Genomic DNA, 7516 nt, shown 5'->3' with positions numbered 1-7516 from the left:
TGTGCAACACTTCTATACAATGTCCTTTGCTTAACCCACTATTCTGCAGTTCAACAGTTACTGCAAAATTTACATCTTCATTATACCTAACATTTTTACACAATTCTTGAAACTATGCCTCATATTCTCAAAACAGTAAAGACAATTCCATAAAGTCTCACACAATACTCCAAACATCATATTTTCAGGTCAAAATGAATCTCTACACTCAAAACCATTCACTCTTACTGAAATACCAAACTTTTCCCTCAGACAACACACACAAGCTTTCAAAAACACACACACTACTACATAGTATTACACACTGGTGCAATCAATTCAAAACAATATATCCAAAACTGGTAAGCTTGTGGTTGTCCCCCTCAAAAACCTTTTCACATGACCAAAAAGACACAATCAATGTATGCATTTGCTAATAAAATGTTTTATTCATGAATGTGCTATACACAGCACAACTGTAATGTTTTTTATTATTTTGCCTCAACATCCCGTCTTACAGTTTTTTCCAATTGCTAACACACAATTTTGCAAACTAGTCTGGTTTTATCAAAAAACTTAACACAATTTACAAAACCACACACCCAAATAGCAAAATACCACATATATCCTGCAAAATGAAGCACTCCAACCTAAACTACATATAACATTATCAAAATCAAACTTTGACACAAATTGGAACACACTTCATTCATATTACCAGATTTTTGTCTAACCAACTACACACAGTTGGGCATAATGAAAAGTGCACTTTTCTTTAGTATGCTTTGCCATAATACTAAAATATGTATTAGATTGTTCACATGCACAGAAATATTTGCAGATACACACACACGCTGTTGAATTTTTTTATTTTTCACCAAACAAGTCACAACGCCTCGTCCACATCACATGCAAGATATTCCCTTGCCAGACATCGATGGAAGAAGCACCTTGAGCGCCTTATTCATCCCTAAATTGCACCAACATCAATCTCATCACATGCCTCTTCCATAGTCTGCAAAAGAGGCATGCGCACAAAGGGCTGGTGGTCATATAACTTCCATGTAACTCTTCTATGGGGTTCAAAAATGGCGAGTATGGTGGGAGGTATTGCACGATAAATGTTTGGTAGACAGCAAACCAGTTTTGGACTGGGGCTGCACTATGAAAGCTCACATTGTGCCATACTGCAACATACCGGTTTCTTTGGTCTACATCATTCATACACTCTGATGGTATGAGAATGTTGTGGAGTCTTTCTAGAAATTTGAGAATATGGGCTGTGTTGTATGGTCCAAGGTTGGCATGACGTTGGAGGAAACCATGCATATTGTAGATGGCAGCACACAATGTGATGTTTCCACCACGTTGGCCAGGAACATCTATAATGGCTCTGTGGCCAATGACGTTCCGGTGGTCTTTTCTAGTGCTTACATCCTGATTGAAGTGTTAACAATTAACCATTCAGGTGTTTGGGCAGGTGGCACATATATTGGCCATTTAGCTCGTGTAGTGTCATTTTGAATGGTAGTGTTTTGAAAAGGCAAACATGTGACTTTATGTCAGATTGTTGTGTCTTATGCAGAGAACCGTGTTCAGTGCATTTAAAAAGTGCCATTGTAAATTGCAAAATGTGTGTAAAGCAGAAAATGTGTTTAGACTTTTGGAGACTTGAGAAGAGGTGTTGCTCTCTGTGTGTCAGTTTAAATAGTTGTGCTGTTCATGTCATTTTAGTGTGTTAGCAATTGGAAAAAACTGTAGTTCTGGGTCAGGCCAGAGAATCTCATCCACATCACAGACTATATATTGGTCCTAGCCAAACATCAAGGGTAAAATCCTCTTACCTGATCCACCCCTTGCATTCATCTACTGATATGTTGATCTGTATGGAAGGCAATTTGATGCATTTCTTTATTCCAGTAGCATAGTCCAACAGTGTATGCACACTAAAGTTACTGTACAGAACAGTCTTACTGTAAGTACATCTATCTGTTTTCTTCCCTGAAGGCTCTGAAGATGGAGGCAACTGTGAAGCGACTCAAATTAGGCTTTACTCGTTTCTCCGCTTCCCTCATAGTCATGGACCAGGACATGGTCAACTAAAGTGGCTTGAATTTCATCTGAGACTGCTTGTCACCTTGCCCTTCATCTCCCTCCTCCTCTTTCACCACGTCCTCCTCCTCTTCCTCCTCTTTCACCATGTCCTATTCCTCTCCCTCCTCCTCCTCAACCTATTTCTTTATCATGTCCCCTCCTTCCTCCTTTACCATGTCCTCGTCCTCCTCCTTCACCACGTCCTCCTTCTTTCCATCCTCTTCTGCCTCCTCCTCTCCCTCTTCCTCTCCCTCCTCCTCATCGACCTATTTCTTCATCATGTCCTCTTCCTCCTCCTTCACCACGTCCTCCTTCTTTACCTCCTCTTGTGCCTCCTCCTCCTCGACCTATTTCTTCATCATGTCCTCTCCCTCCTCCTTCACCACGTCCTTTCCATCCTCCTCTTTCTCCTCCTCAACCTATTCCTTCATTTCTCTGTGGATCTATTGTTCCAAAGCTCAGTGAACAGATTCAGGCCCTTTATCTATCTATTGAAGGATCTGATTGATGTGTGTTCAATTTTGACTTTTAGTGTTTTCACCTTGGTAATTGTTTGCTAATTGAGCCTAAGCTGTGCTGACTTGAGTGAACAGTATTGAATGCTAGTGCTTTCCATATGATCAGATGGTGTAAGCACTGAGAAATGTAAGGATTTGTGTGTAGAGTTTTGAAGTAAAAGTTGTTAACCCAGACTCATGTGTTAACCCAGGTTATTTAATATTCCATAGTGTATTTAAAGTGCTTTATTTTCACACACAAATGTTGTACTTAATATACAAAAAATTCATCCTTAGTACTTCTTAAGATGTTCTTAAGATCATCTAAGTGTACTTCACTGTGCTATTTTGAGACACTAATGAACTAAATATGAACTAAAATGTGCTAAAAATGTATTTAAAAAATGTATTTAGGTACCACTTGTAATAAACTTGAACCCATCTTTGTATAAAAGTTGTGTTCAAGTTTAAAACAAGTGTTAACTAAATACATTTTTTAATACAGAGATAGTGTGTTAAAAGTGCATTTTAGTTCATATTCATGATGCCTCAAAATAGCACAGTGAATAATCTTAAGAACATCCTACAGCTGTCTCAGCAACAATGCAATTCTACAGACAAGTCTGTAGAATTGCATTGTTGCTGAGACAGATGTAAGATGTTCTTAAGATTATTAGTTATTAGATTTTCGTTAGATAATAATATTCAAAGATTTTAACATTAATTAACATTAATTCTGCATATTAAAAAACTGCATTTTTAAACTAAAACACAGCAAAAAAGTGACACCTGAAAATGTGTTCTACAACTAATCAAGACAAGAGGTTTTCCTGAGATTTTTCCTCTAATGTTTCAGACCTGACCGGGTGAGGATGTAGTTTGTCTTACCTCCTTTCTCTTGTCTGCTTCGCTTTCCCTGCTTTGCACAAAACATGTTCATCTAAAGAAGCCAATAATGATCGAGTCAAAATAAGATTAACATTATTATTTAGAAACTTTCTTTAGTCTGGTCATGTTTTCATAAGCTAAGTCACTCGCGTGGCGTCACCTTTTGAATGCGGTTGTGCGCAGATGGTCATGGATACATTTGTGCACGAGTCAATGCGACTGCTTCGTCGCTTTTGCAAGCGTAAATTGGGTAATTACATTGCATATACATCCGTTTTTGCCGCGATTATCTTTGTATAGGAATACACTAGTTAACTGCTCAAATTTAAACTTGAGATTTACAACGGGACACAAAAGATTTACACTGGGGCATGTGCCCCAGACAGTAAAAGGGATCCAGCGACGCCCCTGCATATATTGCAGTATATTAAATCATATAAAGACAAACTATTACATGGAAAAACATAGTGCCCTTTTTGGTCTTGGTTACAATATATTTTGTACATGTATGTTCTATTCATATACTGCAATATAATGGAAAATATACATATCAAATCCTATATATGGGAATATACTGCCTAATATATTACATGATATTTTTTATGCATATATTACAATATATTGGGAAATATAAATATTAAATCCGATATATGGGAATATATTGCCTAATATATTACATGATATTTTCCAATATACTGCAGTATATTTTTGTTGCATAAGGGTCTTTCTCTCGTTTTTCTCCAGATATTTTATACTCATTATACCTGACTGAGAATCTCTTTCTTCTTTAGATTTTAGTTTCCCTTTTCTGTTTTTTTCTGTCTCATTATAAATCTTTATGGGGAGCTTGAGCTCAACTACTGTAGTAGCATGGTGTTTATAACGTATACTTAAAAGATTTATAGCTGGAATGCACCATACATTAAGTCACGTTGCTTTAAAGTGTCTTATAAATGTGTTAATTGGTAAATGTGTGTATGTGTGTGTGTAACACACTAACACACCTAAATGTGGGATTGTTTTAGACTGGGTAAAAACAATCCATCATACACTTTAAAAGTGAAAGTTGGATCTATTAAAAAAATACTTAAAAAATACTTAATACTAAAACCCTGTTTAAACAACTTAATTTTTTCACAAGAAAAATTACGTAAAAAAAATTATTTACACTAAAAATGCTGGGTTATTTTCAACCCAGTGTTGGACAAACTTAGCCTTTGGTTTAAATTAACCCAGAAAATGTCTATATTATAAATTTTGCCCAAACAACCCAGCATTTTGGGTTGAAACAATGCAGCATATGTTAAATTACAACCCAGTTGCTGAGTTAAAAAGCATTTTTTATATAAAATTGCCAAATCACATTTAAAGCATGCAAGCTTTTGAAGCATTAGGTATGTTCTATATTTTGTCTTTTGTTGACTGTATATTTTTTATTGAGTATAAAATCAATAGAAACACTTAAAATGTAGAAAAATTGTGTCATTTTAATTTTTGCATTCTAATTTGTTCAGTATTTATTTATCCCTGTAGCCAAACAGTCATTGGCTATGTTTAACCAGGGACAAAGTTTCCACGTTAAGTAAGACCAAATATTCCAAACTAACAATTACACCCCCCACACACACAATATTTTCATTACATTTACACGTTTAGCAGATACTTTTTTTTCCAAAGCGACTTACAGTGGATTACATGATGAGTGTATGTGTGTTCGCTGGGTTCACACCTATTTTTTTACAGTCTATGGTTCAAACCCATGACCTTTTGCTTATGCAATGCTTTGCCGTATGGAGTTCTGTGGGCCTCTTCTATGAACTCTGACCTCAAAACCAGTCATAAGGATTAATTTTGTAATTTAGATAAATAAGCTTTTCATTGATGTAGGGGAGAGCGGGGTAAGTTGTCACACGGGTAAGTTGTCACACTGTTAATAACTCCAACACTAGAGGCTCTATCTCAAAAATCAAATAGCCACTTTATGTGACTTCTTCTTCTATAGTGAACTTCCTGTTCACATGTGGTCAAGATCACTGTAATCTGAGGTTAGCACAATTTTCTTATTTTGCTGCTTAAAAAGTAAAAAAAAATCACTTTACATTTTATGCAATACAACTTTGTTAGGTGTGAATGTTTAAAATGATTATTTTGCACAAAATAGAGGAGACCGTAAAGTGTCTTTTGATACTTTAGCTAAAGTGATATGATGAGCTAAACTTGAGATTTAGACAACATTAGCACACAAGTAAGTATGGGGCAAGTTGTCTCAATGACTTTGGGGCAAGTCGTCACATCTGACAACTTGCCCCTGTACAAACAAACACATCGAACATGCTCAGAAAACATGATATAGAAAAGAATAAGCCTCAATCTAGCAAAAAGCTGTTTCAAAAGAAAGGGAAGCAGAAATCTGGACCTATGAAAAACAAGGCAGCTAAAAGAAGAAAAATCATGCAAGAGTCATCATCAGATGATGAAGAGTGCTTCTGCCTCGTCTGTGTAGAGCCATTTTCAAAGAGTCGTCCAAAGGAGACCTGGGTAAAATGTGTAAAATGCAACAATTGGGCCCATGATGCTTGCACCTCAGGCCAGGCAATTTATGTGTGTCAGAATTGTGATTCTGGAGATGAGTCCTATTAGTCATACAGGGCATCTGTTTTGTTCAGAGGTTCAACATGTTAAGTTAAGCAAGTTATCTGCAGCGTTCCATTCAGTTATCTGGTTTTATGTGAAAGCCATAGAACATTTGAACCAAAGTTCAAAGTAAAGTGGTCTTGCCACTTAATTGAAATGTGCATTATTTGGATTGAAATAATTGTTTTTCCAGATTCTCCAGGCACGGATGTTTATATTTCCAGTTTGGTTTGAGTTTAAAAATTAAAATCAATATTCACAATTAAGTAGTTGTGTTCTTATTTTTAGATAATCTAGTGTGACAACTTACCCGCCCTAGTGTGACAACTTACCCTCCGATGGGGCAAATTGTCACAAGTGCACAGTCACTATTCAACAGTCTACAACTCTGTAATGAGATAAGATATAAAGATGTTATGAATACAACATATGTGCCCAAGACTTCCTTCTTTCATTTGGTATGAGATTTATACCATTTTGATGTATGGTGCTCAGTAAATGTTAGACAGTGTGAAAAGTGTGACAACATACCCCGCTCTCCCCTATGGTTTGTAAGGATAGGAAAATATCTGGTCAATATACTATTTTAAAATCTGGAATCTGAGGGTGTAAAAAAACTAAATATTGAGAAAATCGCCTTTTAAATTATCCAAATTAAGTCCCTGGCACTGCATCCACCCCCAAAAATACAAGTTTTAAAATATTAAAGGGGCCATGGCACAATACTTTTTTAAGATGTCAAATAAATCTTTGGTGTCCCCAGAGCACAAATGTAAAGTTTTAGCTCAAAATACCATATAAATAATTATAGCATGTTAAAATTGCCACTTTGTAGGTGTGTGCAAAAATGTGCCGTTTTGGGTGTGTCCTTTAAAATGCAAATGAGCTGATGAAATTCAAACACTGATCACAATGATGGTGGTTTGTTGCAATTAAAACTCAATTGTGCTTTTCTCTGCACTAAATGGCAGTGCTGTGGTTGGATAGTGCAGATTAAGGGGCGGTATTGTTATAATAAGAGCTCCTTATGACATCATAAGGAGAGCCAAATTTCAACAACCTATTTTTTCATGTGCTTGTAGAGAATGGTTTACCAAAACTAAGTTACTGGGTTGATCTTTTTCACATTTTCTAGGTTGATAGAAGCACTGGGGACCCAATCATAGCACTTAAACATGGAAAAAGTCAGATTTTCATGCCATGGCCCCTTTAACGGTAGGAAATATCTTCATGGAACATGATCTTTACTTAAAGGTATAGTTCACCTAAAAATGATAATTCTGTCATCATTTTCTCATCCTGTTGTTGTAAACCTGTATGAAGATAACTAATAGAAACTTCTAGTATCACTTTCAATCAACTGAGGGACCAAAGTGTTGCAAAAATCCCATTTATTTACAAAAGCAACAATTTATTAGTTGTTA

The sequence above is a fragment of the Misgurnus anguillicaudatus genome, chromosome 25 (genome assembly GCF_027580225.2).
Source record: "Misgurnus anguillicaudatus chromosome 25, ASM2758022v2, whole genome shotgun sequence".
NCBI classification, from domain to species: domain Eukaryota; kingdom Metazoa; phylum Chordata; class Actinopteri; order Cypriniformes; family Cobitidae; genus Misgurnus; species Misgurnus anguillicaudatus.
This window is presented reverse-complemented; position numbering follows the sequence as displayed.